General features: G+C 36.4%; 1 protein-coding gene across 5 annotated transcripts in view; it reads left to right on the top strand.

The window, feature by feature from the left end:
* The window catches only part of ola1 (Obg-like ATPase 1), a 270802-nt gene that overhangs the window by 223532 nt on the left and 28315 nt on the right, over positions 1-18955 (top strand). The window lies entirely within an intron of this gene.

Below are 18955 nucleotides of genomic sequence, written 5' to 3'. Positions count from 1 at the left end.
TCCCCAAATCCCTTCGAAATTTGCTCTTTTCCAATCCAGAACCTCAACTTTAGGCCCCTCCTTGCTGTTCCCTAAAACTACCCGAAAACTAACAGAGTTATGATCACTAGACCCAATTGATTCTCCAACATTAATGTCCGATACCTGACCTAGCTCATTCCCTAACAGGAGATCTAGTATTACACCGTCCCGAGTCGGTTCTTCTACTAATTGATTTAGAAAACAATCTTGAACACATTTAACGAACTCTAGCCCATCCAGCCCTTTAACTGTATGGGTATCCCAATCAATGTGAGGGAAGTTAAAATCTCCCATGATCAATACCTTATGATTCTCACACATATACGTTATCTCCCTACAAATTTGTTCCTCTAATTTTCTTGGCCCATTTGGTGGTCTGTAATACACCCCTATTAGCACCCTTATGCCTCCTTCACCCAAACAGCCTCACTGGACGATCCCTCCAGACCATCCTGCCACCTCACGGCAGTAATCTCCTCCTTAACAAGCAGAGCAACTCCTCCCTTTTTTACCCCCTGCTCTATCACATCTAAAACAAATGTATCCTGGAATATTAAGTTGCCAGTGCTGCCCCTCCTGTAGCCAGGTCTCACTAATTGCCACAATATCATGACCCCAAGTATCTGTCCATGCTCTAAGCTCATCTACCTTGTTCACTATGCTTCTTGCATTAAAATATATGCATTTCAGAGAATGACCCTCACCTATATTCTCTTTTCTACTTTTTACCCTAATCTCCATCCTACCTTTGTTATCGTTATTATTCCTATCTAGGTGGCCATGCTCCCTTGACACTGCACTCACACTCTGTTCCCCACCCCCCTGCCAAACTAGTTTAAACCTTCCCCCACAGCTCGAGCAAATCTGCTTGCCAACACATTGGTCCCCCTCCAGTTCAAGTGGAGTCCGTCCTTTTTGTACAGGTCCGACCTTCCCCAGAAGAGATCCCAATGATCCAGAAATCTTATCCCTTGCCCTCTGCACCATCTCTTTAGCCACGCATTCATCCTCCACAACCTCCTATTTCTACCCTCACTAGAGCATGGCACCGGCAGCAATCCAGAGATTACTACCTTGGAGGTCCTATTTTTTAACTCTGTTTTATTAAAGTCTCCATATGCATTTTTAATTCTGGATATACCAAAAACAGGGATGAGGGTTTCATAAAATAAACTAGAGTTGGGAATTCATCCTGATTTGCTGCGTGTGGGAAATTTATAATGTGATTGCCAGATTGCTGGCATAATTTTGTTGGATTCCAGAAACCATGGAAGATAATTGTTCATACTGTACTTAAAATTTACACCACATTTTCCAAGTTTCAAAATGCTCTTGTAACCTATTATTTAACATATAGGCATCATCTATCAAATCTAAATATAACCGGAACTTGCTATATAATATTAAAACCATATATCAGTTTCTTTCATAAGTTTTATTTTCAAAATGATCTGTAGCAGTATTTCCTTTTCACTATAAATTGTATAAAAATGCAACTTTAAACAATTTTTCTCAGTTTATATTCATTCTTTTCCATTTACAAGGTAATAATGTTTGAAAGCTGAAATTCGTATTATTCATAAACCTATGTCATTACTTCTAGATGAAGAATTCAGGAGTAAAGAATCTAATTTACATGCGCAACCTTGTGCTTCTCTATGATAGACACTCTCTTTTATGAACCCTACTTTTTGTAGATCCACTAGTAATATTATGTGTCCTGAAGCACCCCTTGGAAATGACATTTTTCATGTAAAAAGAGGCACATCTTCATTCAATCTTGTAGGGCTTTGCACTCTGGTTGAAAAGCATGACTACACTGTGTCTGCCATTTAATTATGGGTCACTATACTAAATTAAATATTTGTCTAATTCTATTTCTCAACAAAAGTTAATTTGGATATGTGTTCACTTATGCTGTCCAAAGGACTCTTGCAAATGAATCCTTGTGCTTTGCGTATTGTTTAGTTCCAGATCAAAAGAGAACAACTCAAAGAATGATCTTGCATATTTCAAAAAGGTTTCTTTCCTAATTCAAAATGTCACTTCCCTGGAATTTCCATTGCTAATATTGGCATGTACCTTTGCAGATGGTCTGCTTGTGCCTTTTCACAGCTGGATGGAAATACCCTTACAGACATGAACTTGCTCCTTTGGTATGTTGCTGGAAAGGGATTACATGGTAATCGTAAGCTTTTATATTGGAGGAGAGAGTTTATTGAGTAGCTTGATTGACGAAACTCTACAATGTTGAGTTCACCTCCTCTTCAGTAGAATGAATTTGACCTTAATGGGAAAGAATCCTTGACAGAACTAGAATTTCTTTGTGTAGCCATGTGAAGTCCGAAGCACTCCAAGAGGCAACATTAAAGGGAGATGAAAGCAGATTGAGAGAGTGCTAACATTGATAAAGGGTGAAGGAGAAGACCACCTCAACATTTTTTTTTAAGATATCTTAACAAGAGTTGGTGAGCATTGGACCAACAGAAAACGAATGTGGAATTTAATAATGGAAAATGAGATGGCAGATGAATCAAATATGTAATTAGCAGGTTCATGTAACATTCCAGAAATGGATAGAAATCAGGATTGGAAGGGAGTCAAGAAACTAGGGGGGGAAATTAGAAATGCCTAAGTGGTGGTTCTAAGCAAACCGTTGGGAGTGTCTAGGTCCTAATAAAAATTTCCTGAGGCCTTAAAAGAAGGGGCTAGTGAGATTGATACATTGGTTTTATTTTTCCAAAATTCCATCGATTCCTAGGGTTAATTAGATAGGAAATTAGTAAATGAAACTTCTTCAAACAAAAAGGCTATATGGTGCAGAAGATAACATTAGTGTGAATAGAATATTAATTAGGAACAGTGTAGGCATAAGTATATCTTTTACTGGTTGGCAAAATGCTGGTGCCTCACTTTATTGCAATTTAACTGAATGTTTTAGATGATAGCACATAAGCTAATGTTATATGCACAAATTGCTAGAAAAATGGGTTGGAAAGGAGGTTATGAAGAAGACCTAAGGTGGCCTTCATGACCCTAATTAAAGTCAGCTAATCAGGAAATGGCATCTTGATTTGAGTCATATTGTATATTCAGCATTGATCCTGGTATGGAGCATCTTAGCTCCTGCTGCCCATGGCATCTGTCCTTTACAATGACACTTTTGGAAATGATCAAGTTGATATACCTAGTAAATTGATGATGAACAACTGCTTCTTGAACATCAGACCATTTCATATATATTTTTTAAATATAACATGCTTTCATTCAGATGGGATGGGATGTTTCCAATGATGGGAAAATCCAGATCCCGGGGCCATGGTTTGAGGATAATAGGCAAACCATTTAGGACCGAGATGAGGATGAATTTCTTGACCCAGAGGGTGGTGAATCTGTGGAATTCATTGCCACAGAGGGCAGTGGAGGCAGGTTCATTAAATATATTTAAGAGGGAATTAGATATATTTCTTCAGTATAAGGGTATTAAAGGTTACGGAGAGAAGGCGGGGACGGGGTACTGAACTTTAAGATCAGCCATGATCTCGTTGAATGGCGGAGCAAGCTCGAAGGGTCGAATGACCTACTCCTGCTCCTATCTTCTATGTTTCTATGTTTCTATTCTTTAACGTGTGTGATGAATTGCAGTTCATGAACAAGTTATCTGATGCATTCAATAAATTTGGCGTGGCAATTGTATCAATAAAACAGGCTGCACCCTGGATCCAAACAAAATGGTAAAAGTCAAAAAAGTTATTAAGATTGAAGACATTCTGGCAAGTGGAGGAGACTATTGGCTGAAGAGAGATGAACAGATCTGCTTTCAAAAAGAAGTGGAGAGTCTTGAAATCTTCCTGATTGGGAATGGATGTGTGAAGGGATTGCACATCCATGCAGACGATAAGGCTGTGGGAGCCAGAGAATTGGAATTCTTCACATAGGTGGAGAGAGTGAGTGGTGTCCTGGATGAAGGGACTGGATGAGGCAGGACAAGATGAGGTCATGATATAAGAAGATGTTAAGTTCAGTAGGGCAGGAGCAGGCAGAATCAATGGGTCCGGGGCAATTCCTTATCCTGGGATAGAAAACACTTTTTCATTGGAAAAAATAAAGGATGTAATATGTGAGAATTTTTCAGAAATGTTAAGAATGGAAGTCAGGGAACAAACTGTTTATGAACATCTATTATATTACCCATTGACTGTCACACAACTAGGATGGCACTTCTTCCCATACTGTCCCTTGTAAGTATGCCATCTTTTTCTCACAATTTCTCACCTCCACTGCATTTGTTCTCAGGGTGAGGACTTCAACTCCAGGATACTTGAAATGTCCTCTTTCTTGAATAATTGTAGATTTTCTGTTACTGTGAGAAAGTCCTGTATCTCCTCTTTACTCAGACTTCTACCATTCTCATACATCTCTTCAGGTAAAACAAGGATGGAGTCCCTCTAGTCCTTACTTTGAACCCCACCAGACTCTGCATATGCCCAAGGCAATATTCTCAGACATTGCTGCCAACTTCAGTGAGATCTCACTACTAGCCACATCTTCCCTTTTTACCCCTATTTCCACAGGAATGTCATTCTGAGACTCTCTAGTCTTCTCTTCCCTCCCCACCTGCCGTTCCTACCCCCTTAATTTCTTCCTGCTGTAACCATAGAAAGTACAAAACTTGTCCCTACCCCCATCCAGGGCAACAAAAAGACATTCCAGATGAGGCAGGGCTTTACATGCACATTGTCCAACTTCATCTAATGCTTTTACTGAGGTCACTCAGTGTGACTGCATTGGTGAGACCAAACTCATTGTGTAATCACGGTGACAAATACCTATGCACAGTTTGAGTCTAAATTTTACCTTCTATAGCCAACCATTTCAATTCTCCCGTCCATTCCTGCAACTTGTTTGTTCTTAGCCTTTATCCATTGTCAAGATGTTTAAAAAAATAATGTTTTTTTTATTTTATTCTCTTTTTAAAAACAAATAATATCACGTTGAAAACACTTATTTTTAACATATTTACACATTCTTTTAATGCAATTCACTTCTGAGATTCAAATACAATATTAATTTACTTGTAATTCCCCTCCCTTCCCCCAAACATCAAAAGAAAACAAAACAACTAAAGAGGCAGAACATACTAAGAGGTGCGGTGATTTAAATTAATAAAAATATACCAATAATAATAGAAGAGACATTAACTGATCAAACTGGAAGACTTGCACTGGCACACTGTAAAATTTATGCAAAATCATGGACGATGAAGTCTTTATGAAGGATATCTTTTTTAAAAACTGCAGGGGGAAAGCAAAATATATCGATTGGAGGAGATTTCAATTTTTGTTTAGATCCAATATTGGACAAATCAGCGACAACAATAACAAGTGTGAAAGCTGCAAAAACAACACTATCATTTATGAAGGATTTAAATCTAATTGATATATGGAGGTAGCTCAACCCCTTAGAAAGAGACTATTCATTCTACTCAAGGGTACGTGACTCACATACAAGGATTGGCTTTTTTTTTAAATGTCTGTCCAGTTACAAAGTAGAGTGGTAAAACAAACCGGGGAAAAGCAGAGGACACCATTATGTAAAAATGTACTACTTTCTATGAATCTGGGTAACAATTTGCAGAATACATAATGAGTTTGGTCTCACCAATGCCGAGGAGGTCACACTGAGTACTCTAAGACTTTTATCAAACCACTCACCATTAACATTAACATTAACTATCACTATAATGGAAAAGTAAGAAAGTATGTTCAGGTGGCGCCTTAATGCTATATTATTAAAAGGGAAGGATTTTTGTGATTTTATTAAGAGACAGATAGGAAATATTTTGTGAAGACTATTTTCCTTCCACTGACAACAGTTTTCTAATATGGCATATGAGGGGTCAAATTATTTCTTACACAAAATCTTGAGAGAATATGTGAGAGATATAGAAGGTCTAGAGAAGGATATAACAAATTTGGAAAAATAATATCAGATATCAAGAAAACGAAACGTAGAATATTAGGGAACAAAAAGTTACAATAAAATACACTACAAACATAGAACAGAAAAAATGATGTTAAAAACTAAACAAAAATATAATGAACTAGGAGAACAGGCGCATAAAATGTTATCTTGGCAGGGTAAAGCAGAGGAAACACTCAGAATGATAAATGCAATAGAAATAAAAGCTGATACTATAATATATAATCAAAAATAAATAAATAACACATTTTGACAATACTATATGAAAGAATTAATAGGAGATGAAAACGAGATGGAAGAATTTTTAACAAATGTTGAACTTTCTAAAGTAGAAGAGAGAAAAAAAGATGATTTAGATATTCTTTTAACAAGGGAAGAAATAGAGAAAGCTCTGCGTACTTTGCAAGCTATTAAGTCCCCGGAAGAAGATGAGTTTCCACCTGAGTTCTTTAGACAATTTAAAGATCTGTTGATGGCTCTTTTGATGTATGTGGAGACTCAAATCCTCCCGGAAACATTTTCAATTATATTTTCAATATAATTACAATACTACTGAAGAAAGATAGAGATCGATTTAAAAACCTCATCATACCAATGATTCTTCTGAATGCAGGCTATAACATTCTAGCAAAGGTGCTAGCCAACGGACTGGGTGAGTATTTACCAAAATTAATACATCCAGATCAGGTGGGATTTGTTAAAGGAAGACATCATTCAAATAGCCTAGATAGATTATTCAATATAATACATATGGCAAAATCAGGGTTGAATCCAAACATAACTATTTCTTGAGATGCAGGAAAGGCATTTGATTGATTAGAATGGTCTTTCTTATTTAAAATGTTGGGAAAATTTTGATGTAGGTAGAAAATTTATAAACTGCATTAAAATCTATCATAAGCTAAAATTATAACTAATAACCAAATGTCATCTGTTTTTCCCTTGAGTAGATCAAGTAGACAGGGGTGTCTTCTATTACCAGCATTATTCATCCTAGCTATTGAACCTCTGGTAGAGATTATAAAAAGGGATCCAGATATTAAGGGCTTCAAAGTTGGAGAAAAAGAACATAAAAATTAGTTTATTTGCTGATGATGCGTTATATATGACTGATAAGATTACAAACAATATTAGAAAAAAATTTGAAGACCATCAGGATAGAAAATAAATAAGGATAAAAGTGAGATAATGCCATTGCAGAATTTTGATTTTGAAAGATACCAAAAAGGTAGTAGATTTAAATGGAAGAAAAATGAAATTAAATACTTAGGAACAATGACAGATAATAATTAACAGAATTTATATTAGCTTAATTTTACCCCTCTATTAGAAAAAATAGAAAATGATTTACAGAAATTGAAAGATCTGCCAATTACATTAGTAGGAAAGGTAAATTGTATAAAAATGAAGGTAATGCCAAGACTACAATATCTCTTTCAATCGTTGCCTATTGTACTAACTAAAAATTTCTTTAAATTATTACTTAATTGTAAAAGACAATTCCTATGGAATAACAAAGTACCAAGAATTGCACTGGTAAAGTTAACATGGGACTACAAATTGGGAGGACTTCGACTTCCAGATTTTAAGAGGTATTATCTATCAGCACAAGAAAGATTTCAATCATCTTTCTTTGAAGAAAACAGCCCCCTTTCGTGGATTCGAATGGGACTGAATTCAATAAAAGAGGAGACCATGAAGGACTTTCTTTATAAGTGGAATGTTAAATCAACAATAAAAACCAGACAATCTTATATTAATACTCATGATTAGAATATGGCAAGGAATAAATTAATGAACTGGGGAAAAGCAGAGGACACTATTATGTAAAAATGTAGTACTTTCTATGAATCTGGGTAACAAAATATTGAATTCATGGTATGACAAAGGAATAAGATATGTTGATGATTGTTATATGAAAGGATCTTGTCTTTCGAACAATTAAGAAATAAGTATGGAGTAGTTAATGATAAGATCATTCTTAAGAGAAAGATTGGGACCAAACTTGGCCCCACCTGAAATTAGTGAGATGGAACGAATGATTTGGCTGGGGAGCACACCTAAATTTATAGCTAAGATGCACTTTGCTCTCCAAAATGAAAGTGCAAAACCAGGTTTACAGTGATTGAGAGAGAGAGATCTGAGTCAGATTTACGTGTCGCAATAATAGAAAGATGCTGGTCTGATTGGTGTTTGGATAGCATGGTGTCAATTATAAATGCAAGATATGGATTAGTACAATATAATTTTCTACACCAATTATACCTCACACCACAGAAATTTCATATCAAAATCAGAAATATTGGAAATGTGTTTTAGATGTGGAATAGAAATAGGTGGTCATGTGAGATCTTTCTGGCAGATTATTACAGAAATACTAACAAGGATAACAGGGGTGGCCTTTGCAGATTACCTGGAGCTTTATTTTTTGAGCAACTCTATTTAAATAAGTAATAAACTAACTAAATTCCAAATTTTATTTGTTAAAATAGCTTTTGCTATTATTTGGAAATCCGATTCCCCTCCACAGATAGCACGATGGAAGACAGAGAAAATCACATATAATCTAAACAAGAAATATGACGTATTTATAAAAATATGGCAACCATATTTGGATTATATAGGGGCCCAAATAATTTTTTTTTTAAAGGTGTTATTATTATATAAATGTGACCTCCCCAATGGAAACTTTCCTTTTTTAAACCCAACTGTAGCTTTGACAGTGTACAGATTTACACATATATATATATAGGGGAAAATTTTGATATGTATATTTTTGGGATAAAGACAAATATAAATTTTTTTTTAAAAATCTATAAAGGTATGCAATCTTAATACTGAAACTTTGTGTGTAAACTATTATTAGCATATATTAAAAATTAATTTTGTACATAAATGAATATTTGCATTTATTCCCACGAGATGAATTTTCTCATTTGTATGTAATGTTCCCTATTCCTCAGCAACCATAATTTATTCTGACATTCTTTTCAATATTGCTGCAGTACTTCAATGTATTAACTATGACAATTGTATATTCTCACGTGAGTATTTTCTTTATAGTGACTATTATGTTTTAAATTTTAATCAAATTGTTCTTTCCTTTAAGTATTGCATGGATCTGCTAGCTTTTTAAAACAAAGTCTACACGTGCAAGATTTCATGCTGGCAGTAAAGTGTCTGATTTCTACTAAGTGGATATCATGAAACAGCTAGAAAACTGACTGGATAATAAGATAATTTAAGACTTCACCGTTCCTTTATTATTACGCATATAAATGCACAAAATTTGTTTACTTTTGTTTGCCCATAAAGTATATTATTCACTGGTCTGTGCTGTGTATATGATGTCAAATTGGCCAGGAAGTTTTTTTTCCATTTCATATGTGGCAGACATACGACACGAAGGCAATGAATGGGCTGTTTACTCTGTACATGGTTTTTTAAAAATATTTTTTCTGCTCGTCATTCTTTGTCAGGTTTGTTCTCAGTAACTGTGGAAACCTTAAGACCTTCAAACTCATTTGCTGGTTGAATGTACCACTTTTGAAGATAGGCTGTCAAAATTTGAAACCGTGCTTTATATTTAACTCCTCTTATAATATGCAACATTGTCATGGTTTCTTTACCTCCACTGTAAATCATATTTTAATTTATCAAAGTCATGTGTGTAGGTCAAAGCTGATTTTGTTAATTTGTTTGCAAGAAAATAAAATGCAAGTCCAAAAGAATTTGATTCTTTGCAGTGACTAATGATCGTATCTCCCAAAATTAGTTTAGAATGTCATTACACAGGATTTGTGTCCTGGCCCAAAGTGGTGGTCAGCCAGCATTCTCTTCCAATGTCAATAATCATGGATTGAAATGCCATACTTAAGACTGCATCTTGAAAAATATTAGACGTAAAATAGTTTTAATTTTGAAAATGCATGAGCTTTGCTATTTGCATTGCCATTTTTTTTTTCCCGGGGAAAACAAATGTTTAATGGGATACTTATTGCTTTTATAGCCATGTTGCAATGAAAAGTGCCCTCAGGCCTGTTATGTCCGTGATGCCTTTTTTTGTCCATCCACATCAGTTTAATCTGTCCATGTTAGTTTGATATTCTTCTATGTCTTTCCCATTCAAGTGCTTGTTTAAATGTCTCTTTTTTTAAATATTTAAAACTTTTCCATATGTGTAATTAATAAATAATTAATACTTTGTACCGGACCACCACCACAGAGATTAAGCGGGCACATCGTGCGGCGCGCATTGTAGTAAACAGCAGCCTAACACACAGTAACACATCCCTTAACACAGCGAACCGACGCAGTTGAAAGCTGGAGCAGGACAAGACCAGCAGTCCTAAAATGGCACTGGCCAAACTGCCCAGCTAACAGATCAATAACAGGATGGGGAAGAAGGGTATTCACATGCAAGAATGTTCCCGCCCACTATTGTTATTCATGCGGCTGATGTCAGTCAATCAAACAAACAGCGGGAATCCAAGTGTATAAAAGAAGCCTTTCCAGCCTCAATAAATCTCAGAGCTTAACTTCCCACACTGTGAGTGTGTGTAGTTCTTTGTTGCAGTCGGCTACAATATAACAATAAAAATTTAAGTTGAAATCGTTACATGATAATTATGATCCCTACCCCCCACACACCTCCACAACCCCCACCCCCAAAAAGTTGATATATAAGAAAAGTACAATAAATAGTCATATATTTAAAAAATTGTCTGTTATCTTATTCCATACATTAATCAAGTGCTTCAACAATGGTGTTTCTTTAATTTTAAATCCCCATTTTTATATATATAAATTCTTCTGCTAATATCTCTCCTATTTTATCCAATTCTATTTTAACCCATGCCGGCTTTTCTTAAAAAAAAAGAAATAAATCTCATTTGAGTCTCTTGATAATAATTCTTAAAATTAGGAAGCTGTAGGCCTCCCAATTGATATTTCCACATTAACTTTTCTATAGAGACATTTTACCTTTCCAAATAAAAAAATATTTAATTCCTGGAAAAACCTTTGAAGTAGTAATATACGTAAAGTTTGAAAATGATATGTAATCTTGGGAATATATTCATCTTAATACAGTTAACCCTTCCTGCTAATGTTATTGATAAAATCATACATTTTTTTCACGTCAATTTTTGTAAGTAATGGTAAATAATTCCATTTATATTAATTCTTTAAATTATTATCTTTACGAATCCCTAGATATTTAATCTCCAATGGTAAGGGGCATAATTTCACTTTTATCCCAATTTATAACTGGAAATCTTTCCATATTCTTCCAATTTAAAATTTAATTTTCGCAAGGAACTTTCATGTTCTGTCAAATATATTAGAACATCATCTGCAAATAAACTAATTTTATGCTCTTCTTGACCAACTCTAAATCCCTTAATTTTCAAATCACTACTAATTGCCTCGGCAAATGGCTCTATAGCTAATATAAACAAAGCTGGAGATAGGGGACATCCTTGTCTACTAGATCTCATCAATTGTAATAGTCATTACAATCTGTCCATTAGTCACGACTTTAGTTTTAGGATCATTATATAATGCCTTAATCCTGTTTATAAAGGTCTGTCTAAATCCAAATTTATCCCACACCTTAAACAAAAAGTTCCACTCCAATCTGTCAAATGCTTTTTCTGCATCTAGAGCCACTATAACAATTAAGTCTCTTCTTTTTATGCTAAATGTATAATACTAAGTAATCTAACCACATTAAACCATTATGATCCAGTACTTGTGTTTGAAGTATCAGAGTGCCTGAGTATAAACCCGTGTGCATCTGTTTGGAACTGCCGTGTCATTCCCAAGGTCCCTACTCCTGCCCGGGAGCCCTATGGTCCCGCTCCTGCCAGCAGCCTGGTGCCCCAGCCTCTTCCGGGAGGTCAACATCCATGCTTCTGCCCGGGAGCCCGATGGCCCAGCCTCTGCCAGGAGCTCAACATCCCCGGTCCTGCCGGGAGCCTGATGTCCCCGGTCCGGCTGGGAGCTCGATGCCCGAGTCCAATGACTCATCATGTTATATCCAAATTAACATTCAATCGCAGTTTCACTGTAGGTGATGTCATGTACATATGCTTACAATAAATCTGAAATATGACACCACCTAACCAGCTGATCTATCTTCATCCTGTAGCTTCCTCATTGCCACCTGTGATTCTGCCGATGACCGTGGTGTCATCGTCAAAATTGTAGATGGCATTTGAATTTAATCTCTGTATAATATTATACAGTATCTTTCATTGCTTGTTCAAATAAAATAGTAGCATTGTTGTGAAACAAAAAGACATTTAAGCATTGATTTTCTGTGAAATCAGAATATGGGATTTTTAAAATTAATTTTATAGTCTGCAAGTACACAGGCAAGACTGGTATTTATCGACCAGCCCCCTTTTACTATTGAAGGTGATGGTGAGCCAATTTCTGTGGGCTATATTTTTAAATCTATTTCTGACATTTTAAAGGAAGGAATAAAACAAAATTATGGGAATATTCAGCAGGTCAGGCATCATCTGTTTTGGGTTAAAGAAACTGGGAAAGAGAAAACGATTGCTTTAGTAGCTGTGAAGAGGAGGGGGCATGAAAAGGATTAGAGGGGATATTTCTGATAGGCTGAGCCCAGGGTTGCCATAAGGACGGATTGCAGAGGTCATCTGGTCAATGGGTTAATATTGGCATTTAGAGAGTGAGAATATAAATTGAGAAGCATGAAAAGTTGCAAAATGTCAGGCTTTAGGACATGTCCAGATGGTTGGATTGTGTTAATGGAGAGAGGAAAAATAGCTGAATCACTATCACAGATGGGTGACTTGGAGTAGAGTTGAAATAATTGTGAGGCGGACGATGCAAATTACTGTTAGGATTTGAGAAATATAATGCACTGGTGTTCCTCAAGCTCTGTTGAGCCTCATAATATTACAGGATGCTTTGGACAGGTCAGATTGAGAAATAAAATGTAAAATTAAAGTAGCAGGCAACAGGAAGCTCTTGGTTGCACCTGTGGATTGAACCAAGGTGCTCCACAAGCCAGTCACTCGATCTGGGTTTGGTTTCTCAAGAGGAGACCGCCAAATGCAGGACATTATACTGGAAGAAATGTAAGTGAATCACTCCTTTCCCAAAAGGACTGTATGAATTTCTGGATGGTGAAAAGGCATACTTTTGTCCAGTAACATGAATGATATTGTGACTTTTAAGTCCACATTGATGATACATTTCACAGATTAGTGAGGGGGAGGTAAAAAAGGTGACCGGAAGCTATGTTCTTCAGGACTAACTTGGCCATTAGTGAAGGGCATTGAAGTATCTAACCCAGAAAATATTTTGTGCCATTGTTTCTCTGCACTGTTTCTAAATATAGTTCAACTTGGCAGAATACTAAATCATAGAGTGAGAGAGGATAACTGGTGATGTCCAGATTTTATTCAATGCTTTGCAAATTTGAGTTCTGGAGTCAATTTTGAGGACACCAAAGGAGCAGTGTTTTTTTGGATGAAATTCCAAGTCTGATGCTGGGCAGTCAATGCAGTTTTATTCTGCTTGATATAATTGAATAACTTGCAAAGCTATTCAGAGAGAGGGCTGTTGAAAACCAGCTGATGATCTGGAGCCACATTTGGATTAGAAAGCCTTTGTGCAATATTTTACTTGTTGAATTTACAGCAGCCATGGTGAAATTTTACCTTGTTTTTCTAGGCTGGTAGGATAGGTCCATAGATTATGTCATTAAAAAAAAATCACAATCTACTATAGAAATCCTGAAATGTAAACAGAAGCCAATTTTAACCTTACAGGACAACTGTAACTGAAAAATAGCTCTGTGGTTGAGATTTGATCTCAGCAGTAAAAAGCCAGCCAAAGCTACCTCGTACTAGTAAAGTAGAAAATACTGAATTCAGTCTGAGACATTACCTAGTAAAAACACAGAAATGCTGGAGGAACTCAGCAGGTGTCGCAGCGTCCATAGGAGATAAGGATATATTACTGATGTTTTGGGCCTGAACCCTTCTTCAAAGTATTAACTAACATTAGCTAACTCTACTGTACTTTTCACAAATGCTCCTTGGCCTGTTGAGTATTTATGGCATTTTCTGATTTTAACTTTGTACTTTCAGGTCATGTGACCCTTGTTTATTTAACTGTCATTAATTTAATATCACTGGTAAATCTACACTGATTTTTTTCTTAATATTTTATATTTCCTTAGACTTTCTACCCACTGTATTGTAGGTAAATGTAATCATTTGCATTGGTTAATGTGCATTGTTTTATAATTATGGTGTTAAACAATAGAACCAGGACTGTTGAAGTGTATTTTTATTATATCCTGTTAATGTTTTAGGAATCAAACAGTTTATTTGTGAAAAGTATGATTCAATTGTAATTCATTTATCCCAGATCTCCAATCGGGTTGCTCACATTGAGACTAAATACTTGGTTCTGCACGAATCAGGGTGATAGCTCTTATATTATAGGGATCACAATTTACAGTCACTGAATAGATCCGATTGTATTTTTTGATAATTTGTCTCCAATACTTTGGTGGTTGAATTCAGTGACTTGTTTTATTCTGCGAATATTTTTTTTTTGCTTCAGTTATTATTATATTTGTATTGCTTTGTCAAACTGAGGTGATGGAACAAATAGTTGTTTTTTAAAAATTTGTACATACATGTATGTCTATGTGCAGCACTTTGCTCTTGTGTGCCAGGTCTTTTCTGTATTCCTTACTCTCAATATCATCAAGAGCCCACAATTCCAATCATGTTTGCCAGTGAAGTTCACCAACCCATTACCCTTCTGCACTTATTACACCACAATTCCTACCATTGTGCTCTTATTTCCTGCATCCCCACCCTCTCCTTTGCGTAGAATTGAAATACCTTCAGCAGTTATGCAATTCTGATATAACCATTTACGGAGCAGAAACAGGCCCTGTCGGCCTTTCCAGTCCGCTCTGGTTCACTAGAACAACTCCACTAGCTCAAACTTTCCGCTCTCTGCCAATAACCCTCCAACCCCCTCACCTCCATGTACACATCTAACTTTCTCTTAAATGACAGAAGGGACCTTGCCACAACTATCTCATTCGGAAGATCATTCCTTTCTGCCACGTCTCGCTGAGTGAAAAAGCCACCTCTAATATTTCTCCTAAAGTGTTGCCCCCTTACCCTTAACTCATGGCCTCTTGTTCCAACCTCCCCTGCCCTCAGGGGAAAGAATCTATTTATGTCTCGTCTATCTATTCCTTTCATAATTTTAAATACCTCTATCAAGTCCCCTCCCAGTCGTCTACGTTCCAAAGAATAAAGTCTCAGTCTCCTTAATCTCTCCCTGTAATCCAGATGCTGTAAGCCAGGCAACATCCTTGTAAACCTTCTCTGCACCCTCTCCACCTTATCTATATCCTTTCTATAATTTGGAGACCAGAACTGAGCACAGTACTCCAAACCTGGCCTCACCAATGCCTTAAACAGCTGCAGCATCACCTCCCAGCTCCTATACTCTATACTATGATTTATGAAGGCCAGCATACCATATGCCTTCTTAACCACCCTGTCTGCATGGGAATCTACCTTCAGTGAACTCTGTACCATAACCCCCAGGACCCTTTGCTCCTCTGCGTATCTCAATGCCCTCCCCTTAACTGTCTATGTCCTATTCTGGTTATTTTTACTGAAATGCAACACCTCATACTTGTCCACATTGAATTCCATCTGCCATCTTTCAGCCTACTCTTCCAAACAAACCAAATTCTTCTGTAATCCAGGAAAATCTACCTCACTATCCACCACTCCCCCATTTTCATATCATCCGCATATTTGCTTACCCAGTTAACCACACCCTCCTCTAAATCATTAATATAAATGATAAACAACAAGGGACCCACCACCGATCCCTGAGGCACCCTGCTTGTCACAGGCTTCCAACCTGACACACAGTTGTCCACCATGACTCTCTGCTGTCTATCTCCCAGCCACCTCTGAACTCATGTCACAATCTCTCTACTAATTCTATTTTGAAGATCGCTCAAAAGCTCCTTTAGAATTAGACTGTAATGAAACTCTTTCAGCAAGGAAATTTCTAAGCCCCTAAAACACATGGTATCAAGTGCAAGATGGTTGGCAGTAGTGGACCAGGACTGCAAAAGTTTACCTCAATAAGGAATTAAGTTACAAGCCCACATGTAATTTTTTTCCCCCTGAAATAGTATGCATTTTCCAGATGTTGCAGTGTTATTGTGGGAGATATACATTGACATGCATTATTCACTGCCACCTTGTGGACTTGTAGCAGAGAACGGAGAAATAATACTGACATTAATAGTGAAAATTCATTTCCTTGACTTCTAAAGAATTATAAATATCAACTATATTGCTACCTACTGACGCAAATACAGATCGAACATTTGAGATTTCTTTCGACAGAATGGATATCAATTGCAATTTTTTGTTCCCTCTTTGACCACCCCCCTCCCTCAACTGTCTTGTCTACTCCACATCTCACTACTGGCTCTGGCTCTCTCTGTCTCCCGGCCTCTTTTCCCAAGATTTCAGCTCACTTTCACATATCGCTTTGCCTGCTCTCCCTTCCTTCGATATTTGCGTTTCCATCGTAGAGTCTAACTTTTTCTTTTTGCCATATCACTCTTCCCAGCCTGGTCTTTTCATGTAGATTTGCATCCTTCCTCTCCTTTTTTGCTTTGCCATTTTGTCTCGCTTTGTTGAATTTATTTTTCTTGAGTCATAGCACATACAGCTTGAACCCACAGAGTTAGCATTGACTATCATGTACCCATTTGCATTAATCTTATTTAATCCTCCAACATTCTCGTCAACTCCTCCAAATTTAACCACTCGCCCATGCACTAAACACATGTTACCGAATCTGATTATCTTATTACCTACATATCTTTATTCATGGGAGAAAACTAAGGAGTCACTGAGTTAATGTTGCAAATTCCACACAAACACAAATTGATAATAGGTAGGTTCTTCTAGCTATGCTACTCTATCACACTAGAGGCCAAGATTTATTTTTCTTGTGAGTCATGCAAAATAATTGGGAGCAAGTCCATTCCAAAGGAAGCTATTCATAATTGTGAAGAAGTATTTAATATTGGCAAATGTACTATTTTTTGCCAATTGAAATGTTAATTGATCAAGAGACAAGAAGCACTTATTGTGAGTTGTGCAGTCTGACATTAATATCAAAGTTCAGATTTATTGTCAGAGTACATACATGGCATAACAAATAACCCTGAGATTCCTTTTCCTTCAGGGCTAGGCAAAATGGGGAAAAAAAACTACTCAAGAAAATATACATGGACAAAAAAAAAGAAGGAAGTGCAAACTGTGCAATACAGCAAATAGTAAACAATAGTAATGTGCTTTAAATGAGTCTCTGATTGAGTCTTGTTCAGGAGTCTGATGGTGGAAGGTTTTGGGTTTTGTGGCACCTAGACCTCTTTCCTGATGCATCAGCAAGAACCGAGCATATCTTAGACAGTGGTCTTCCTGATAGCTCATCTTTTTTCCTGGAACTGAAGAATATTTGAAAATCAAAAAATGCCGATGTTTACAGTTTGAAATAGTGTTAGAAATACTTGGCACTTCAGGCACTATTCTGTGGCAAGAGAAAGAGTTAACATTTCAGGACAATATCCCTTTGAACTGTTCTAGAACTGAAGTTCATTAAATCCATTCAGTTGGTGCAGGTATTTATTTTTGTTCATCTGCAAAGCTACTCCTTGCATATGTTCACTTTATTAACCAAGCCTGTTCTTGAAAAATTGCCAAATGTTTGCTTAAATATCTAACTTGCTGCATTTAGTGTTTTCCACCACGTTGTAGCTTTTTCTCCTAAATTCTGTTTTAAATTTACTTAATCAGCTTTTTCCTTCATCTGTCCTCCCATTTTGCTAATACTGTTTGCTTTCTTTTCCCTTGAAGTAGACTCATTTACTTTTCCACACTTGAAAACTCTCCATATTAGTTTGGGTTTCCCCAACTTCTCGCTTTATCTAAAGCCTTTCACAAGCAGTCTCTGATAGAGGCTGAGAGGAATTGCAGTAATTTTCACAACAGCGCTCCACATTTCCGTATACAATGTCACTTTCTGGCTGGTTGGTTTTTGAGGTGAGTCAACTGAACCATGCCATTTTTTTAATTGTGTAAAATTTGTGGTCCACAATGATTGGGTGGATCTTCCAACGGAAAGTGAGAGAGGCAAAAATCCTCACCTCATTTTTAAGAGTACTTGGATTTCCACTTGAATGCTCCAAGCTACAAACCAAAATCTGTGGGATTAATTTTCATAGCTTTTGATTTGGTTGGCATGGGCATAACTGCTGAATTGGCCTCTGCTTTGTAACTTCCAGCAACTTGTCCAGGCCACATCTGCAGTAGAGATTTCTATTTTTATGTTTTCCTTTTTGCTCCACAGCTGATAATATTCTTCTTTTGCTCATTTGCACATGTAATTATGGTAACATTATGGTAACTCTACATAATACATGGGCACTCTTACTTTAAAAATTCTTTTTTTATACATGTGTCTACTTAAATTTAGATGGTTTGTATCTCTGAACGACTATATTCTGAAATATATAGAAGGCAAAGCTCAGCTTATCAAAAGTAATAAAGTCTTTTGTTACTTTTGGATTAAAAAATAAATCAATAATAAGGTAAAATTTATGTTGAGTTTTGGAGTTTTTTTCGTGAATTAGTGTAACGGGTCAATGGCCACATTATCGTTATTCAAAATTAAGTTTCTGCACACTTTAAAGGTGATTTATAAACACAAGGTCAGATTATTTGAGATTTCAATTAATTGTGACGATTGTCAGCTTCAAACAGTCTTTAAAAATTAACCGTACATGGCATTGCATCAGCAGTTTTATATAAAATAAAAACAAACATCTTGATTGAATTTCATG

This window comes from Narcine bancroftii, chromosome 4 (assembly GCF_036971445.1).
Source record: "Narcine bancroftii isolate sNarBan1 chromosome 4, sNarBan1.hap1, whole genome shotgun sequence".
In the NCBI taxonomy this organism is placed as follows: domain Eukaryota; kingdom Metazoa; phylum Chordata; class Chondrichthyes; order Torpediniformes; family Narcinidae; genus Narcine; species Narcine bancroftii.
This window is presented reverse-complemented; position numbering and strand designations above follow the sequence as displayed.